Raw genomic sequence first — 21,552 nt, 5'->3', positions numbered from 1 at the left:
CTTCACAACAACTTTATGTGAAATCCTGAGGCATGAGGAGGTTAAAAATGCACCTGAAGTTGTGACTCATTAATGGCAGCACAGGGCTTTGAATCCAGGCAGACTGACCCCACATACCCTGTTCTCAAGCCATAATATTCATAAGTGGAAAAAGGATGAGCTTGGAGTTAGGTAGATTTGGGTTTGAACCTAGGCTCCCTCCTGTGACCTTGGGCAAGTCTCTTAGTCTCTCCCAACTTCTGTTCTCTCATTGGAAAATTGTGATATGAATACTTGGTGTCAGAATCCTATCCTGTGATTGCCAGTCTGTTAATATACCCACCTCTCCGACCTAAGTGACCCTCTCACCAACGTGTTTTGGGAGAATCATGACTGTAGTGGACATCTGCTTACTTTGAAGAAAAGGATTATGTTCTGCCTTTTGATAAACCGTGCTGAGTTTAGTTTTTATTTCTTGAATTGTTTTCTTATTACAAAGTTTTTTATTCTTATAACAAAAGTAATATGTACTGATTTTAGAAAAGAATGTAAGGAAACATAAGAAAAATTTTAAAATCACCAATAATTTTAGAAGATAATTGCTGTTAATCTTTTGGTATTAATATTATTCCTAATGCTTTTTTACTTGATATTTTCTAAATAATGCTTTTACGCTCCGTATTTTTTACTCATTATGTTCTGCTTCCAAGTGGTCTTTGAAAATGCAGTTTTGTAAAAATTGCTTCTTTTTACTTGATATGTTTTGAACAACTCTGATGTACTAAGTATTCTTTTGCAACTATATTTTCTTTAATGACTCCATGATGGGGTCTTAACCAATTCTATATTATTGAATAGTTAGGTTGTTTCCATTCTGTTTTTCATGATGGGTATTAAATAACATTGCAATGAACATCTATGAAATATATTTTTGATTCACGATTAACGGAGTCATTCTTGATGGCAACATTTTAAATCCCTAGATAGCAGTTGCATTGAATTGAAAAGAGAAGGACCTGGCTTGTTCAGTTTATTTTTACTGTGCTGATGCCCAGAAATATAATTAGGTGATAACTAAATAAATACCTATTAACAAAGATGATTAGAATCTAAAGCCGTTGCTTGTTTTCCAGGTAGATTCATTCCACAGATCTAGCAAGCAGGATCTGGGAGAGTGCCGGGTTCTTACCTGGCAGATGACCAGTATGGAGGCTCATATGGCCCTAGCTCTCATTAGTGGGGTGTGGCTCATGACCAAGAGATCTTTTCAGTATTCTAGAACCAGCAGGATACTGTTGGACGGGTGACAAGCTGAGCTTTTCAGAGTATTTTCCCCAACCCTTATTAGGTTTCTGGAAATGAGTGATGTTGTTGATCACAGGTGATGAGGTTTTAGCTCATTTGCTGAGAAATCGTCATCTAAAGTTGCTAGTAATTTCCCTAGAGATTCAAATTATGCAAATTTTCATTCTTAATAAGATCTGTATATTAAAGTCACTTTTTTATAATGGAATATCATGCAACAATTAATAAGAATATGTTAGATCTATGTTTTGACATGGGAAGATGTACATAATAGTCTATGACATTCATATTAAACAAATGCATAGATTTATATACATTACGTTCATATGTTCACAGAGAAATCAGTGAATGCATGAAAGCTATTAACGGTTGTTACCACTAATGGGTGGGATTAAGGAAGTACTTTTATTTTCTACTTTTTTACTTGCATTGTCATTTGAATTTTCACAATGAGTTTTCTTTGATGGAAATCACAATAATAAAGGTGCTTCTGTTGTTTTAGAAAGATAAATCGCTTTTTTAACGTAGCCTGTATTATTGTATATGATGATAAAGAGATAAATTTGATTGTATTTGGAACCCAGCTTTTATGCTTTGGGGTCTACAATATATGCTTACAGCATTTATAGTTAATCCTTTAAAAATGTGTTTTGATTAAAAAATAGACTCCATATTGCATATGCCATTTTTCCTCAAGACTTCTCATAAATATGTGTTCCTTAAGGATATCAAAAGCATTTTATTGGTGCATTAATCTATTCACCCATTCATTCCTTCAATAGACATTTATTGAATGTTTTCTACTTCTTGCCCTGAAGCATACAGAAGATAGAGTTGTGAGCCCACAGACGAGGTCCAGAACAGAACATAATCTATTCATTCCAATACATTTTAAAAAAAAAACAGATAATTGATGTTGGACTAGGTAGCATTTCACTGGTATTGCTAATTTAGAAGAAAATAAACTTTGGAAATGTGAAAGTAATGATGAAAAGAGAAAAAAGAATCAAGTATTTAATAATTTATTGCACATCATGTCAAGTGCAAGATTCCCAAAATCTTTCAAAATAGGCTATTATTTAGGACCCCTGATGTTATGCTTATTTTCTACCCTGCATAGTCTTTAAAAATTAAAAAAAAAAATTATGTGTGTTTGTGTGTTTATTTGTTTATTTACATATTTATTTATTTATTGAGAGAGTCTGAGCATGAGCAGGGGAGGGTCAGAGACATACACACACACACACACACACACACACACACACACACACTCATAGAATCTGTAGCAGGCTCTAGGCTCTGAGCTGTCAGTGCAGAGCCTGACACAGGGATTGAACTCTTGAACCACAAGATTATGACCTGAGCCAAAGTCAGCTATTTAACTGACTAAGCCACCCAGGCACCCCTCTACCCTGCATAGTCTTGAAGAAGATTTTCTTTATTCCTTGGAGAATTTTGGACAATGCCTGCAGCAGTAGAGGGTGGCCTAATATTCCTCTTTCTTCCATTCTGTTCTTTCTATGTTTATCACTAGCACAAGGTCATTACTAGTAGTGGGCCTTTGAAGAACTTCCAGTACTAAAACCAGGGAAGTTGCAGGCAAACTGGGATGAACTGGTCACCCTGAGTGTAAGGGAGGCTGTGGACTTCTGTGAAGAGTGAAGAAGAACGGTATGAGATGGGATTGCAGATCTTTCTATATTTACTGTGCTTTCGGAAGAAAGATGACATTTCGAAGTCCTTTATAATAGTAACCTAAGATGTTCTTTCTCTTTCATAGTTACCCAGTTTTCCAGTTTTTCCTTCTTACCTTTATGTCCAGCCTAGAGAAGCATCAGACACATACAACAATGAGAGAGAACTTGAGGTCACAAAACCAGTGGGCTCTTGACTAATGGAAGCCATGTGTCCCGGTGGGAGAGCCACTTCCATGGGCTCCATTAGGCAGCCACGGCTTGGCCACAGCAGTCAGACCCTTCATGACAGCACACCCTCAAAAGTTTTTTGAACAAGAGTTTTCCAAAAACAATACCACAAAGTGCGTCCTTCATCATCTCTTTGTGATGGTCTGTGGAGTGGCCAGGGGTAGGTTTGGGTAGCAAGAGTATAATCACTTTATATTTTTGGAAGCAGAAGGCATGTCTACTTATTGGCAGCTAAATGCTGGCATAGGCCAGAGGGGAAAGTTTAGATTACACGGCTTCCCTGTGCCCTTGTTTATCTAAACCAACCCCTGGGGCAATGGCTTTGGCAAATCTCTCAGTAGTTGCCTTTGAGGAAATCTACCAGAAGTCCTATTCTTGTGTTTTGAAAAGTGGGTATCACTTATAAAAAATGAAATACAACACAAGAAAACAAAACAATCCTTTCAGTGACCCCAAGTTTAGTCTCTGCTCCCTGACTACCCCATCTCTGAGCTCTTGCTGCTGTGGCTCTGCTTGGGGGCGGGGCAATGCCCAGGAACTGAATGCCAGCCTCTCAATCAGCCCTGATCCAGTGGGACCCACAGCTGGTTAGGAAGTCTGGATTTGGGTTTCCGTAAGGGAGTAGTTGTTATGGCCATGGTGATGAGGAGAAAGCAACCTGGTTCCAACTGTGAGCATAAAGGGATTGACACAGGTAAGCTCCATTTTTCCAGAGAGAACCACAGAAATCTGAATTAGAGATTATGCAGCAGAAATGCATTTGAATTAAAATAAATAATAATAGCTGCTGGAAAGAGAGGAAAGATCACTGACATTGAAAACACATGGGTTCCAGTCCTAGTTCTAGTCCTGTGAGCTAGGCTAATGCCATCAATCTGCTCTCTGGGCTTCAGTTTTCCTACCTAATGAATAAGAATAGATCATATGATTTTGCGCCAGAATTACTTAATCTGGAGTATTGTACCCATTGATTCATTCAGTGATTCAATATTTATTGTCATCTTCCAAATATCAATTAACTTTAAACACTCTATTAATCGCTCCATTACTTACTTCAACATTAATCAGTGTTTATTATGCTCCAGGCACTGAGATATAAGGAGATAAAAATACTTTCCTAATGAAGAAACTGGTATAGACAAATTTCTCACTTATGGTATTATCTTTCATAGTTACCTGTTAAATATCACCACTATTTCTAGACACATTTTATTTATTTATTTATTTATTTATTTATTTATTTATTTATTATTTTTGACACAGAACATGAGTGGAGGAGGGACAGAGAGAGAGGGAGACAGAATCCGAAACAGGCTCTAGACTCTGAGCTGTCAGCATAGAGCCCAATGTGGGGTTCGAACTCGTGAACCACGAGATCATGACCTGAGCTGAAGTCGGCTGCATAACCGATGGAGCCACCCAGGCACCCCTCTAGACACATTTTAAATGTCATCTCCTCCAAATGCCTCCAGTTTTTTTTTTTAATGCTACACTGGACTGTTTCATGTATCACTCATAGTCTTTTTCATATTCTTTTCATTATTAATTGTATTCCAATCTAATGTCCTTTTTTTTTTTTTTCAAGCTCCTTAAACTTGAAGACAGGTACTGAATTGGATCTTACTGTTTTCTGTCTCTAATGGCATCAAGCACAGTGACTAATACAGTAGGCACTAATTACATATTTGTGCGATCACATCAACTGGCACAGTCCTAATTAATGGCCTTTTCTTGTCTGTGTCCAGCTGCCCTCTGTCAGTGGTGTCCCCAGACTTTTTTGAAGCTAAGGTATTCAGCTAACAGCCAGAAGGAAACCTTTCACAGGATGGAAGATTGTTTTTTCCTCGAAGACAGGGAAACTCCCATTATCAACTTCCGAAATTTAAGAAGAGCTTTTGTTAACGTGAAGAATTCTGGATCATGACACATGTGTCATGACAACCCTTCCACATGGACACCAAGAATATTCATTGCTAGCAGCTGGGTTTGGATTTCCCTTAAACCAGCTGTATGTCTGGATGGAGGTGAGAATTTGCTAAGGGCCACAGGATACCTTCTGAATTCCACAGTCAATGCAGTTCAGGAAACTGATATGGTCTGGGCTTATTGTGTTGCACTTAACGGCAATAACTTGATACAGACTATTTTTAATGGATTTGCTTTAAGAAGTGGCAACAAATATACTCTGTTGAGTGTTCATGTGTTGTATGAAAGTCTGCAAAGTAATATTACCTACTTTTTATGGAGTGCTTCCAATGTGTCAGGTTTTCATTACATGTTTATTCCAGCGAATCCTCACAATGTGAGTATAGGATTGGAAGGTGCAGTGCAGGGGAAGAGGCAGCCAGTGCCTTACTCATTAATAGGGGGTGGTTGAAATAGAATTAATTGCTGCAATCAGAAGGAGATCCCAAACAAAAGTATGTGTGTACGAAAGTTATTTGCTCCATTATTGTCTCCCAGTTGATCCAGAATATCCTTATATTACTTTTCAGAAGATTTTGATAGACGTAATCCCTTCCTCCCTCTTCTCCCCAACCCCTCCACTGCCCCACAAAAAAAGTAAATCCTGATAGAGCACTGTAGACTCCTGGGAATATGCACGTGCATTTCCATAATTTAATTGATCCAGGCTCGAAAAACAATCTTACTGATGCTTAGAAATCAACCAGAGCAAGATTGTTGTTAGAAAGAAATATTGCAAGCCTCAGAAGTTTCCAAATGTGTTCATGATAAAGGCCTGTGGGTCCTTTCAGCATCCTGAGCTGGGAATTTACCTGCACTCAGAAGCAGGTTTATAGCAAATCCTGTAGAGATGGAAAGGGCAGAAGGAGATGCCTTAACACGATTCACCCTTCTTCAAATGATGGCTTTGGATTTGCACCGAAATTAGACTTTCAACCCAAGTGTGCCATTGCAGTTGGCTTACTCTTGGCAAAGCAAGGCTTCCTGTTTTTCAGAGAACAGACTTAAAGAGGCTTAGACCAGAGACATAAGAGCTTTCCTGCACACTGATCAGTTTTTACAAAACAGTATTTTAATTATTTAAGTGCAAGTGAATCAGTAACATCTGAATTAGATTTTCCTAGAAAAAAATACAATTGGCTTTTCAACTAAAGGGAGAAAGTGCTTGGTTGGCTAAAAGCAAGTTAGGTTTTGTGGTAACCCCAAAGTGTTTGAAAAACAATTTACATATCTGATGAGCTCAAAATGTCTCTGGATTAGGCCTTGTTCCCAGGATAAAATACACAATAAATATGGACATTTTAAACAAGGATCATATTGCATTCCATTTCACAGGGTCTCCAATTTGGTAACCAAAAGTTGAAAAAGCCTGTCCTAATTTTTTTTTTCAACTTTTTTTTTTTTTTTTTTTTTTATTTATTTTTGGGACAGAGAGAGACAGATCATGAACGGGGGAGGGGCAGAGAGAGAGGGAGACACAGAATCGGAAACAGGCTCCAGGCTCCGAGCCATCAGCCCAGAGCCCGACACGGGGCTCGAACTCACGGACCGCGAGATCGTGACCCGGCTGAAGTCGGACGCTTAACCGACTGCGCCACCCAGGCGCCCCTGTCCTAATTTTTTATATGACACATTTTCAAAACCATTTACAGTCTTAAAAAATTATTTAAATAATGGGAACATCTTATGAAGTAGAATTTTCATAGAAATTATTCAAATAATGAAAACATCTTAGAAAGTAGACTTTTCATAGTGTCAAAGTGGAATAACTTGTCAAATAATTTATTTTTGTAGTTACTTTTAACTGAGTCTATCTTTACAAGGGGGAAATTATTTCAGGAGAGTTATGAGAATATTTAGGTTCTCAGAGAGCTCTGGGACTGCAACATATTTTCCTGTAAAATGAGTCATCAAGATAATTTGTAGAACTTAGATCTGGTTATATTCATAGGAGGTTCACACCAAACTGGGTTGATTAGTGCTTAGTAATCAAATTTTGCTGCCCTGGCATTGTCTTTACAAGCTCCTGTTTAACCAGTATGGATGTCTTCTGGTTGACATTTATAAATCCAGTCGCCAGAGTGAGATGGGTTTCTGACTCACCAGTGGTAAAGTTTAAATGGAAACCAAAAGGCAGGACATGTCCATTGAAAGACATTCACTTATCAGTAAGAACCTGTTGACTGAAACTTGCTGTGAGCTGGCAATGTGGCTGGCAATTTGATGGTGACTAATTTGATGGACTTAAAGCTAGAAGACTTTGATTTTCTCTCCAACTATGTCAGTGGCGAGCAAATTATTTAGCTTTTTTCTCCTCATCTGTGGATGCCCTATGAAGTTCTGGAGAATAGAGAGAAAAGAGGCAACTTGACATGGGCCTCAGATACTGGCAAGATAAAGTTCTTCCTAGAGTTTTCATGTTGGTTTGGATTCTCTAACTGTACCTTGGCTTGATTAAATTTCTGTTAATACTTTGACTTAATTTATAAGGTATGTGCAGAGCCTTTTGCTTAAAGCTAGATCTTATTTTCTTCCAGAGTCTTGAAAATAGATGGTACTTAATAAATGCTTGTTGAATTGAATTGATTTCATATAATTAGGGCATACTTTTACATTGGAATGATGTACCTCATTTATTCTTGTATTTTTTGAGTATCTGTTCTGGTGACGTGATGCATGATATAGAAAAGCTCCTGTTTTTATGCTGATCGTTGTTTAAGCTGCTGTGGACTTAGAGATAATGAAGTACATCCTGGACCTCAAGAAGCTTATAATGTAGAGGGAAGGTAGATAAATAGAAACAAGTAATTGTAGTTCATAATACGGGCTGTGTGTCAGAGGCTACAGTTACCTACCCCAATATCTGCTTACCTATTTCTCCTTAGAAATGAATCCCAGTTTATATCTGGTTATGTGATCACCAAGAACAACCAGTTACATGTCCCAGCTTGCTCTGCCTTTAAGTATGGTCTGGGGAGATGTAAATAGAGACTTAATGGATTTTCCAAGAGGATTGCTGAAAGGAAGCTAACTTAGGACGAAGGACTGCTTTTTTTCACAGTTGCCTTTACTCCTTTTTCTAGCCAGAAACTCAAGCAGCTATCTTAAAACATGAAGGGAACTTGACTATGGAGGTCAAGTGCTAGAGTGGTGGGAGATATAGCCCAGGTCTCTGATGATACCACAAAGCAGTTTTATCAACCCTGGACTGCTTACTTCTCATTTGTTTTGTTTTATTTTTAACATGAGAAATAAGTTTCTATCTTGTTAAAGCCACTATTATTCTGGAGCTTTCTATTTATGCAGCCAATTAAAAAGCTAACAGATACAGGATATGGTGGGGGATTTCTACAAAGTAATATGGGAGTCCAGAGCAGAGGGACCTCATTGTGGCAGGGAGGCAGAAAAGTTTCTTTAGAGAAGGAAATCCTTGAATGAACCCTGAAGAAGGAATGGCAGATTGTTAAGAGGACAAAGTTGGAGAGGACAGAGATGATATTCTAGGTAAAGGGAAGACTGCTGTGTGCTGACATAGTGGTCAAAATGGGGGTCTAGTGCAGCCTTGGGAGGAAAAGGGTCCTATCCACAAAGTTCCAACTGGGAACTTCGGGGTTGCCATGTGGCTGCTTTAAACCCCTTGTCACTCACAAGATTGTGTGGGCTTTCCCAGGATCTGGGAGCAGAAAACGGAGAAGCAGTGAGGTGGGGTTGTGAGAACTTTCAAGACCAGCCAGTAGCATGGATGGAGGCCTGGCCCCCGGGGGGAATCAACAGGTAGGTGTTGAAGGCCTCCAACATAGGAGAGACTTGGTCACAGCTAGAGAATGCTTCTTCTGGGAAGGAGATGGTGCTTTGTGCAACGGAAGCGCAGAAAGACACTGAGAGAGGTCAAGGTTAAAATATGGAACAAACACTGAAAACTCAAGCAGGTCTATGACTTTGGGACATCTTGGCGTAGTCTGAGTAATTATGAAATCATCTGGCCATCTCTCTCTCTGGTATTTGCTTTTCTTGGTGTGGGATGTTGCAGATGCAACAGGGAACAAAGAAGAAAAAAAGAGCACTGACATTTGTAGCCTATTATGGGATGAATCTGGGTAATTGGTATGTGGTATGAGAAGCCCAATATAGAAAAAACAGAGCGTCTATACAGGGGCTGGGATACTAATTTCAGGAGGTGATTTATCTGAAAGTTTGCAGTAAATGAAAGCCCCCGGGGAATGGTGGAGGAAGAGATGATAAAAGGTGGACATCTGTTTTACTTCATATGCTAGGATGTCACCCTGCTTGCTTAGCGAAGAGGGAACTCTCCAGATCTGCATAGTGGTTGGGGGACCAGGGGGGTTGGGAGAAAGGGAAGAAAATGCAGTTAAATATGCCAATATAACAGTTCCAGAACAGTCTCATTTCCCAAGAAAAATGTGACGTTCTGGGACTCTCCGCCCTTGCAAAAATAATAGGTGAAGAGATCTGTTTCTTAGAGAAATATCTCATATGAATCAATTTCTCTAGGAAAGACAGAGATTCAGAGCATAATTTCAAAAGGAGATAGGGCTCCAGTGGGGCCTTTGTGGTGTCCATAGACTACCTGTGTTTTGGACAATTGTCCAATCGAGGACTGAATTGACTTGGGCCTGGGATCCTTAGCTTAGAACATCATTCTGGATTCATCATAGAATGTCTTTGTCTATAAGAGCATAGATGCCAGCATGCGATCTCTTGTGGTCAGAGACCTACCTCCAACTCATCCAAGGAAGTTAACACCCACAGGTCTGTAAGCCAGAGAGAAAGAAACACCGTTGGCATTTTGCTGTTTCCCTGCTGTTATAACCTATCTTTTGTCTATGAAGGCATGGCATGGCACGGCATGGATTCTGGAACAGACTGTCTACAGTCTGCTACTTATTAACTGTGTGACCTGTGTAAGTTAATTAGCTTTTCTGGGTCTCAGTCTCCTTCTCTTCACAACTGCCTGTGCTGAAGGGTGTGTGCGTGTGTATATGCATGTGAGTGTGCATGCGTTTATAGGTTTTGGATTATTTCCAGTTGACTTGGGAAAAATTTGTTGTATGTTAAGATTACTAATATATTGTCTTCCAGAAAGACTACAAATACTTTTTCAGGATTTTCTGTCATTTTGTTATTTATTAATGATATTTTTGACACACAGGCATTTTAATTCTTTGTATGGCCAGGTGAATCCCATTTTACTTTTTGATTTATACAATTGCTTTGGCTTAGAAAGCTTTTCTTATCCCAACAGACACACCTGTACATAAACTTCATGGTATCATCTTACATTGAAGTTTGTAATCCACTTAAAAGCTATTTTTATACATGAAGTGAAGTTCTAGGTAGATTTTTTTTTATCTGATGGTTCAGCTGATTTCCTCAAAATTATTTGTTGAATAATTTATTGTTGCTTTATCAGATGTTAAATTAGTATATAGTGTAGTTTGTTTTTAGCCTCATGATTCTTGTCGATACCACTTTGTTTAACTACAGTAGTACTATATTTTAGTAAGTCTGCTGGATTACTTTATCTTCTCAAAATCTTCTTACCTGTTTTTTTTCTCTCATTGATATTGATAAATGGACTTTAGGTCATTTTCTTCTTCAGGAAATTTCTACTAGAACAAAAGAAATACTTTAGAAGTATTAAATCTCTCACATAAAGACACGATCCTTTCTGATATATATTATTATTGTTTTCTTTGTATGGGTCATGCACATTTTGAGAACTGTCAGCCCACCAGTATTTCACCATTGTCCACTGTAAGATCCTGCAAAACTATTTCACTTTTGTGCACGTGTAAGCACATGTGTGTGAGGGCACACACACAATCACACAGAAGGAGCTCAGCATCTGACATAAACTGCTGCTCTTTTTAAGATTTGGCCTTTGTAAATGACTCCCCTCTAATTACAGAGAACATTCCTCTAGTATCTGTTTGTAGATGATATTTTAATCTCCACATCCTTGACCATTTGCAGTGGCAACAGTGAATCTCAAACTTTCCTAAGGGCTGACTTCAACCTTTTCAGCTAAGGAATAAATGGTCAGGTGTCCATTTTATGAGTGGCAGCCTTTTAACTCAGTAGAAACAATATAGTGGACTGAACAATGAACAAGTATTCATTGCTGGGATCTTTGAAGGTACCCGATACCGCTCTCCGCCTGATTTATAAGCCAAATGATAAATAAAACATGAGTCAGCAGGTGGAGCACTTTATTACTGATAGAGACTAACTTGAAGGTACAGCTCAGCTTAGAGCCCAAATGAACCCCTCAGCCACAGCTCCCCACTGGTTGAGCTACAGAAGGAAGGAGGAAGAAGGTCTGTTATTCTGAGAATTCTGATAGGTTATCTCAACTCCAAAGTAGGAGAATGGCTATCACTCTCAACCCAAGTAACTCTCTTCCCCTTTGGTGGGATGAGAAAAGAGGCACAATCTATCCTTGTGAAAACCAGGAGGAAAGAGGCATTCCCTCTCAAAACTCAAGGACAAGGGCAGGGACTTTATTTCTGTGTAATCTCAGCTAGAGAAAGAGGCTTGACTTCTCTTTATTGGTCTCATCACTTATTTTCTCAGCAAATACTTCTGTGCCCACCCTGCCGCAGGCATAGTTCTAGGCAACGGGGGATCAGCCCTGGAGACTGAAGACAAAACAGAAAGTCCCTGCTTTCTTGGAATTTGCTATCTGCAGGAGGAAATGCAGATCACAAACAAAATAAAGATAACTGTTAAGAGGTGAGAAGCCATTAAAAGTAGAACAGGACGATGGGAAGGGATGAGGGATTGGGGGTGGTTCTTGAATCTGGATGAGTCTCTGAGGAGGTCACGTTGAGCTGAGGCTCCAACGATGAGGCGAAAGAATCAGCACGGCGAAGACCTGGAAGGAGAAGGCCGCTGCAAGAGGCGGCATCTCAGTCCCCAAGGCAGGAATAGCCTCAAAGAGTTCCTGAACCTACACCTTGTGTTCTTGTGAACCAGCCACCGTGGCACAGAGGTCTCTGACCGGTCACCATGGCACTCAGAGACCAGGTTGCACTGTAATTTGGCATGGCATTTCCACTATAACAAGCATTGGTGCCTTAAATCTTTACTTGTTTAAAGGACATGTGATTGAAATTGTTACTTTTGCTCTTCGTACATTCTTATGAAGAAAAACAAACCCACTTGATCTGGAGGGCTGGGAATGAATCAAAACTGAGACCACAGCCTAACCTTTTAACACCCTTAAGAGCTATGATGGTGGTATTGGACAGAGACCTCTCTAGTGGCCAATAGCAGATAATCCTACCACCGTATGGGCTCGGCACTCGGGATACAAAGGCGGAGAAGGCAAACTTGGTCCCTGCCGTAGCCAAGAGGCTTATGGGGATGATAGATGCTAATAATAATTAAACAAGACATTGATTTTTCCTGGTTAGAATTATTCCTAGGTATTTTGTTCTTGTGTCGCTTAGGTGAATGAAATTATTTCCGCCGTTTTATATTTTAATCGGTTTTTGCTAGTTGTAATAGTTTGCGAGGGCTACCATAACAAAATGGCACAGACTGTGTGGCTCAAACAACAGCAGTTTATTTTCTCATAATTTCGGAGGCTAGAAGTCCAAGATCAAGGTATCAGCGGGTTTGGTTTCTTGAGACCTCTCTCCTTGACCTCTCTCCTCTCTCCTTGATGATCTTCTTGCGCTGTCCTTACATAGTCTTCCTCTGCACACATGCATGTCAGGTGTCTCTCCTGTTTCCAAATTTCCTCTTTAATAAGGACACCAATCAGATTGGATTAGGACATACCCTAATGGCTTCAGTTTGACTTAACCACTTCTTCATAGGCCCTATTTCCAAATACTGTCACATTCTGAGGTATTGGGGGTTAGGACTCAAATGAATCTTGGAGTGGGGATACAATTCAGCCCATAACACTTGTAAATAGGAAACCTATTTATTTGTATATATTTAAGGAGTATTCAGCTACTTTACTGAGTCTCTTCCTAATTCTAAAATAATATAATTATTTTTCTTTTGAGTTTTCTGGGTATAAAGTCATGCCATCTGAAAAAGTGGGAAAATTCTCTCTTTAATCAAAACTTTGTTTATGTTGGCCAGAGCTTTCAGAACAATGATAAATAATGGTCATGGGGGGGGGGGAATCTTATTTTAAAACTGATTTTAATGTTAGCAGCTCCCCATGAATATTAATTTAACAAATCTTTATTGAACTCCTATTACATTTCATGTATTGCTGTAGGTGCTGAAGATACCAAGATGAATAAAATGGACAAAAATTCTGGCCTGTATGGAGCTTTCATTTCAGTTGGGAGAGATAGACACGAAACATTAATAAGGAAGACATATAGTACGTTAGAGGGTGCTAAGTGCTGCAGAGTTGGAAAAGCAGAGAATGGAAAAAAGAAGTGCTGAGGTAGGTTGAAACTGCAGTGAGTGACGAGGGAAGGCTATGGTGACACTGAGTACAAGTGGATAATCGAGGAGTAAGTGGCAGAGGCAGGGGGAACAGCAAGTGAAAAGGCCCTAGGGTGGAAACATGCCCGATATGTTTGAGGAAAAGGCAAAGAACCCAATGTTGCAGTTGTGACGGGAGATGATGTCAGAGAGAAAACAAAGGGTGTGTAAGGTCTCGCAGGCCATTGACTTTTCTTCTACGTGAAATGATGAGCCCTGGAAAAAATTTGGAGCAGAGACCTGACAGGATCCATTGTATCTTGACAGAATCACTCTGTGTTGAGAACCAGTTATAAAGAAGGAAGGAATCAGGCAGAGTAGTTGGACTATTGCAATCACACCAAGAAGACATGGTAACGTGGAATAGGACGACAGAGGTGGTGGGAAATAAACGGATTCTGAGTATGTGTTAAAGACAGGACCACATTGTGTGTGGGGGGTAAGATAGAGAAAAGAATCGGCGACTTCATGGTTTTCGGTTCGAAAACCTGAATAAGCAGAATTGCCATTGTGAATATGGCACTGAGGGAGGAAAAATTTATGGGGGGATGTGAGGGATACTGAGCTTGAGATGATCTAACAGGCGTCCAAATAGAGATGCTGAACAGACAATTCGATTTGAATCTGGAGTTCAGGGGAAAGTGTCGCCCTAAAGATATCAATATGGATGTTGTTAACATGTGGCAAACCAGGGCAATAGATAATCACACAAAAGGAATGAGTATAAGCAGAGTAGATGAAAGGGCCAAAGACTGAGTGCTGGTGCACTCCAACATTTAAAGCTTGGGGGAAAGATGAAGAGCCAGTAGCCGAGAAGAAGCAATGCTTGTAATAGGAGGAAAACCATGGAGTGTAACAAACTAGAAGACAAATAAAGTGTCTCAAGAAGATAGAATAATCAACGATATAGAGTGCAACGGACAGGTCCTATGAGAATGGGTTCTGCAAAAGAATTTAGCAAAAGGCAAGTCATTAGTGACTTTGACCAGAGTCATTTTATTAGGGTGGGATAGGTGAAAGCGAAAGACTTGAACAGGCTTAAGAGAGAAGAGGAGGGAAATTAGAGAAAGCTAGTATGAATAATTCTTTCAAAAAGTTTAGCTAAAGAAATAGCAAAGTAGCGGAAAGGGGAAATGGAGTCCAGAGAGGGTATCCTAAAATCCTTCATAAAAATCAACTCCACTAAGGTATAATTGTATGTAATAAAATGTACCCATTTTGAATGTTCATTTTGATGAGTTTTGACAAACTCATATGCCCATGAAACCACACCATAACTGGGATAGACAACATTTATGTCATCCCCTAAAGTTCCCCTGTGCCCCTTTCCAGTTAATCCCTCTACTGCCGACCCAGGCAACCACTAATTTGCTTTCTGTCACTATAGATTATAGTTGCCTTCTATAGAGTTTCATTTAAATGGAATCATACAGTATATGTTTTTTATGTCTGGATTTTTTTCAGTCAATAATAAACTTTTTTAGATTCATCCATGTTGTTGAGCTTGTCATAGTTCACTCTTTTTATTTCTAAGTGGTATTCTTTTGTTTTTCTATACCACAATTTGTCCATTCACTTGATGATGGATATTTATATTTGTTCCAGTTTTGGGCTATTATGAACGGAGATGCTACGAATATTTGTGTGTAAGTCTTTGTGTGGACCTATGTTTTCATTTCTACTGTATAAATACTTTAGAAATGGAGTTTCTGGGTGAAATGGAGTCTGTACAACTTTATAAGAAACTGTGCATTTGTTTTCTGAAGTGACTGTACAATTTTCCTACCAGCAGTATATAAGATTTACAGTTGTTGCAAATTCTGACAACATTTGGTATAACCAGTCTTTTGAATTTTGACTAGTCTAGTGGGTATGTAGTGGGTATCTCATGATTTTCAATTTCTTCATAAGGCTGTTTTGGCAATTTGGAATTTGCAAGGAATTTGTCCACTTCACCAGAACTGTCCAATTTATTGTTCTAATGTTCGTCGTGGTATTTGCTTACTTCCCTTTTAACGTCTGTATGGTCTGTAGTAGCACCTTGAGTTTCATTTGCGATATTGGTATTTTGTAACTTCAATCGTTTTTGTTGTTACTGATGATGACTACTTTAACTAGAATCTTATCAAATTTGCTGTTTTCAAAGAACCAACTTTTTTTTTAATTGAGATTTATTAATTGGAATATTATATTGGTTTTGGGTGTACAACATGGTTCATTATTTGTATGTGTTGGTAAATGATCACCATAGTAAGTCTAGTTAACATTCATTACTATACACAGTTATAATTTTTTTTCTTCCAATGAGAAACCTTAAGATTTACTCTTGGCAACTTTCAGATATAGGATTCCGAGTTATTAAGCATAGTAACCATGCTGCACATTACATTTCCGTGACTTATTTATTTTATACTTGGAAGTTTATACTTTTTGGTCACCTTCAACCATTTTACCCACTTCCCATCCCTTGCCTCTGGCAACCGCCAATCTGTCCTCTGTATCTATGAGTCTGATTTTGTTTTGTTTTTCAGATTTCACATATAAGTGAGAGCATATAGTATTTGTCTTTCTCTGACTTATTTTACTTAGTATACTGCTCTCAAGGTCCATCCATGTTGCTGAAAATGGCAAATTCCCTTTGGATGAATAATATTAACATATCTCAAATTTTACGTATCTCAAATATATGTCCTGTGTGTGTGTGTGTGTGTGTTTGTGTGTGTGTATACACACCACATTTTCTTTATCCATTCATTCAGTGATGAACAATTAGGTTTTTTCCATGTCTTGGTTATTGTAAATATTCTGCAGTGAACATAGGGTGCACATATCTTTTCAAGTTAGTGTTTTCATTTTCTTTGGACAACTACACAGAAATATATGGTAGTTCTCTTTTTAATTTTTTAAAAGAAACTTCATGCCGTTTTTCATAGTTGTTGCTCAAATTTACATTCCCACCAACAATGCACAAGTGTTCTATTTTCTCATTATTTCTTATAATTTTTGATAATAGCCATTCTAACAAGTGTGAGGTTGTATCTCACTATGGTTTTGATTTGCAGTTCCTTCTTGATTAGTGATGTTAAGCACATTTTCATGTACCTTTTGGCTATCTGTGCATCTTCTTTGGAAAAATGTCTATTCAGATCCTCTGCCCATTTATAATTTGATTGTTTATTTTTGCTATTGAGTTGTATGTTTTTTATATATTTGAGCTGTTAGTCCTTTATTAGATATATAATTTGCCAACATTTTCTCTCATTCTGTAGTTTGTCTTTTCTTTTTGTTGATAGTTACCTTTGTTGTACAGAAGCCTTAAAAAGTTTTTAACGTTTATTTTTGAGAGAGAGAGAGAAAGAGAGAGCATGCATGCAAGTGGCAGAGGGGAAAGAGAGGGAGACAGAGGTTCTGAGGCTGGCTCCATGCTGACAGCAGAGAGCCAAATGTGGGGCTCAAACTCACAAACTATGAGATCATGACCTGAGCCTAAGTCAGATACTTAACCAATTGAGCCACCCAGGTGCCCCCAGAAGCCTTTTAGTTTGGTGTAGTCCCACTTGTTTATTTTTGCTTTTGTTATCTGATTTTTTTTAATTTTAAATGCTTATTTATTTTTGAGAGAGAGAGAGAGAAAGTCAGGGAGGGGCAGAGAGAGAGGGAGACACAGAATCCAAGCAGGCCCTAGGCCCTGAGCTGTCAGCACAGAGCCTGATGCGGGGCTGGAACCCACGAACGGTGGGATCGTGACCTAAGTCAGATGCTTAACTGACTGAGCCACCCAGGCACTGTTCCATGTGTCTTTAAAAAACAAACGTGCATAGGGGCGCTTGGATGGCTCAGTCGGCTGAGCGTCCGACTTCGGCTCAGGTGACGATCCCACCGTTCGTGGGTTCGAGCCCCCGTGTCCGGGTCTGTGCTGACAGCTCAGAGCCTGGAGCCTATTTGCGATTCTTTGTCTCCCCCTCTCTCTGCCCCTCCCCCACTCGCACTCTCTCTCAAGAATAAACATTAAAATTTTTTTTTTTTAAACAAATGTGTATTCTGCTGTGATTGGGAAAAGTCTTCCAAAAATGTCAATCATGTCAAATTTTTAGTGTTGCTCAAGTCCTCCATGTGCTTACCAATTTTTAGTCTTGTTTTTCTATCTATTACTAAGAGAGCAGTGTTGAAATTTGTAACTATAGTCATCATTTTGTCCATTTTTCCTTTCAGTTCTGTTAGTTTTTGACTCATATATATTGAAATTCTTTTATTGGGTGCACATACATTTGGGACTGTAATGACTTCATGGTGAATCAACTCTTTTGTCATTTTGTTGTTGTTATTGTTGTCATTTGTTATTACTTGACTTTTGCCTAAAGAATATCCTTTTACATTTTTTTTTTTGTAATGTATGTCTACTGTTCATGAATTTTCTGAACTTTTTTGGTCTCAAAAGTTCTTACTTCACCCTCATTTTGAAAGCTATTTTTAATTGCACATTGCATTATGGGACTTAAGGATTTTTAAAATCATTTTAAAAATATAATTCCATTGTCTTCTGGCTTGCATACGTTCTTGTGAGAATTTGTATATTTGTTCCTCTGTGTATAAGGTCTTGTTTCTTTGGCTGCATTTAAGATATTCTCTTTATCAGTGATTTTAAACAATTTTATTATTATATGACTCTGTGTTTGTGGGAGTGTGTGTGTGTGTGTGTGTGTGTGTGTTTATTATGCTTGGGATTTATTGTGTTTCTTCAGTCAGTAGGTTTAGAGCTTTAGTCAAATTTTGAAAAAATCAGCCATTATTACTCTCCTTTTTTTCTAAGACTGTAATTACATAAATATTAGACTTCTTGGTATCACCCTAGAGAACACTACGGTAATTTTATTTTCAGCCTCATATCTCTTAGTGTTTTGTATTGTATAAATTCTATTATTATGCTTTCAAGTTTACTTACCCTTTCTTTTGCAGTGTCTAATCTGGTATTCAACTCATTCAGTAAACCTTTCATTTCAAATATCATATATATTTTTTATCGCTAACCATTTCCTTAGATTCATTTAAATAGCTTCCTTTTCTCTCCTTATTCTGTTCATGTTTTCCTGTAAATATTTGCACATAATCATAATAGTTGCTTTAGGATTCTTATCTACTAGTTCCATTGTCTTTGTTATCTCTGGGTTGATATCAATTCACAGATTTCTCTCCTGATTATCTGTCACATTTCCTACCTCTTGGCATGTTTACTCATTTTTTATTGAATGTTGAACATTGTGGTGCATATTGAGTGGATTTTGTTGTCCTCCTCTAGAGAGTGTTGAGCTTTGTTTTAGCAAGCACTTAAAGCTGCTGCAGATCAATGTGCTTCTGTTGAAATCTGTTTTTAAACTTTGCTTAGGCAGATATTGAGTAAACTGTAAAATTGTGTTCTATTATTTTTAAGTTAATTTTGATTTTCCAGCCCTCTTATTTTCTCTGTTCTCTTTCTTCAACTGTTATTAGAAAAATGTTGAAACTTTAAATCTTCTCTTCATGCTCTAAACCTTTATTTCATACTTTCCATGACATTTTTGTTTACATTAAGTTCTGGGAGATTTCCTTAGCTTAATGTGAGGTTACTAATTTGCTGTTCATCATTACTTATTTTGCTATTCAGCTGATCTTTTGAGTTTGCTTCAAAGATTATACATTTTTCATTTTAAGATCTCTAACTAGTTATTTTACATAATAGCTTTTTCTTATATCATAGGTATTATATCTTCTCTTATTCTTTTGAGAATATTATTACCCTTTTGTAAAAATTTTTTATTTATTCTATTAACTGTGTATCCTCAAATGTTAGCTCTTTTTTTGTTGGGTTTGGTACTTTTCTCCAGGTGTTGGTTGATTCTGGGCTTATACTTCTTTCAAATTGCCTTATTATTTTTATACAGATGCTGTTATATATTGTAGTTACTTTGAGTTATTGTAGGGGAGAGGTAAATTGTTCAGCTGGGCAGTACGTGATGGTAGCTCATCTTCTGGGTGAGTAGGGTTATATCTTACTCCAAAATATAGCTAAACTTCTGTGGAACTTCCCTATCTTTTGGACCTACGCATTCATACTTCTTAGAAGCAAAAGTCAGCCACTTATATTGTCCCAAATTAGGGATGAATGAGTAATGAAAACCACTGTCCTGAATGCTTCAGGTGTAGTAATCAGCTAACTCATTCTCTAAACTCTACCTTTCACACACATCACTTCTGCGTTTGGAGTGTCCTATATACACTTTCAACTTAGGCAAAGTGTTCTCATGTATCATTACATAGTGGTGTTTACTTCATTAATGTTTTGTTTCTATCTATCTTTCTATCTATCTATCTATCTATCTATCTATCTATCAGTAAAGGGCTTCTGAACAAGTTTATTCTACCGACCAAATTTTCTTGTGTTCTAGAGTGGTTAAGATTTTTCTTAATTTTTTTTCTATCATTTCATGATAAATACTTGAATCTCTCCTGTGGTGTATCTTCTTCATATTTATTTGGTTAATTTTCTGTTTTCTTAGTAAATTTTGCCATAATTTAATATCCCATGTTGTTGATTTCAAATAACCAACTTCTGTAGTTGTTAATTTATTTTCTGCTTTTGATTTTACTGATTTATTTGTTTGCTTAATTTTTTAATTTTCACTCTATTTCATTTAATAAAAATTGAAATGATTACTTTGCCTTATATTTCTGTTTTGGCTGTATCTCACAAGTTTAGTTTATAAACTTATTTCTTAAATTATCTTCTGAATTATTTGTTATGATAGTTTGACTCTTAAGTCAAAGAGAAATTGGGAAGGCTTTGTAATTTCTAATTACTAAGGTTTTAAAAAGCTTTTGTTTTTCTTTCTGGAAGTCTCAGCAAATATCTTGTCATATATCATTAATTCAGATTGTTTGTGCTCATCTATGTATCAAGTTATGTACTCATATTTGCGCTAATTATTATGGTCAGGGCGGTGATAAATGAGGCAATCTGGCCTTAAATAAAACAGGTGACTAATAATGGGGGACAAGTGGTTCCCCAAAGACTATAGACTAGAGTGTTGCTTGAATGGGGAAAAAGAGGAATGGATTTTAGATGGCAACCACAAATACCCACTAGAGTAGACATCCATTTTCCTTCCTTATTTTATTATGAACATCATAATGAAAAGTTAATGGCTGCTGCATTATCTTTGCAAACCCTACTAATGACATAGAAATCAAGAACAAAATCACAATCTTGTATTTGCCTTTTAACTCAGTTTTAAAACTCAGTTTTTCCTTGTACTGTCCATTTGAAATAGTTAAGATTTATATCACTGTTCTTATGCTTCAAAATTGGTAACTGAGGCTTATAAAAATAGAATAACTTCTCTGTTGTTCTGCACTTAGTTTCCTTGGACTAGACAAGGCAGCACACTTTCCAGCTGCAAATTCAACCAAACACCATATGTCTTCTTTACCTATACTCCAACAAGTTTTTCTCATTTTAAAATTGCCATATAATTTTTGGTGCCAATTACCCTATTTTGAATTGCTACTAAAAAACCCTATCATTTTCACTTATGATTACTTTTTTCTTAGGGGTAAATTACATATAGTCTTAACCTCATAATTCTGGTTAGGCTGATGTCAGTAAATAATATGATGTCCTTTTTAATACCATATTTGAAAATTCTCTTGCATTGTTTATAGATTTCATTTTGTGTTTTTCTCTATTTTTAGGTTAAGTGATTTAAAATTTTATTATCTTTTTAACCAGGTTATAAAGATTGTATTCATGTTTACTAAAACAGTGCTTTCTGTAATCTCACAATCTGGTAACAGTATTCATTCTTTAAAATTATGACTCCCTAGAGGTCCACTATGAAGTGGGGGCAAGGTTTTTTTTTTTAGTTGAAAC

This window comes from Panthera uncia, assembly GCF_023721935.1.
Source record: "Panthera uncia isolate 11264 chromosome A1 unlocalized genomic scaffold, Puncia_PCG_1.0 HiC_scaffold_16, whole genome shotgun sequence".
Lineage (NCBI taxonomy): Eukaryota > Metazoa > Chordata > Mammalia > Carnivora > Felidae > Panthera > Panthera uncia.
The sequence above is the reverse complement of the archived record's forward strand: the minus strand, read 5'-3'. Positions refer to the sequence as shown.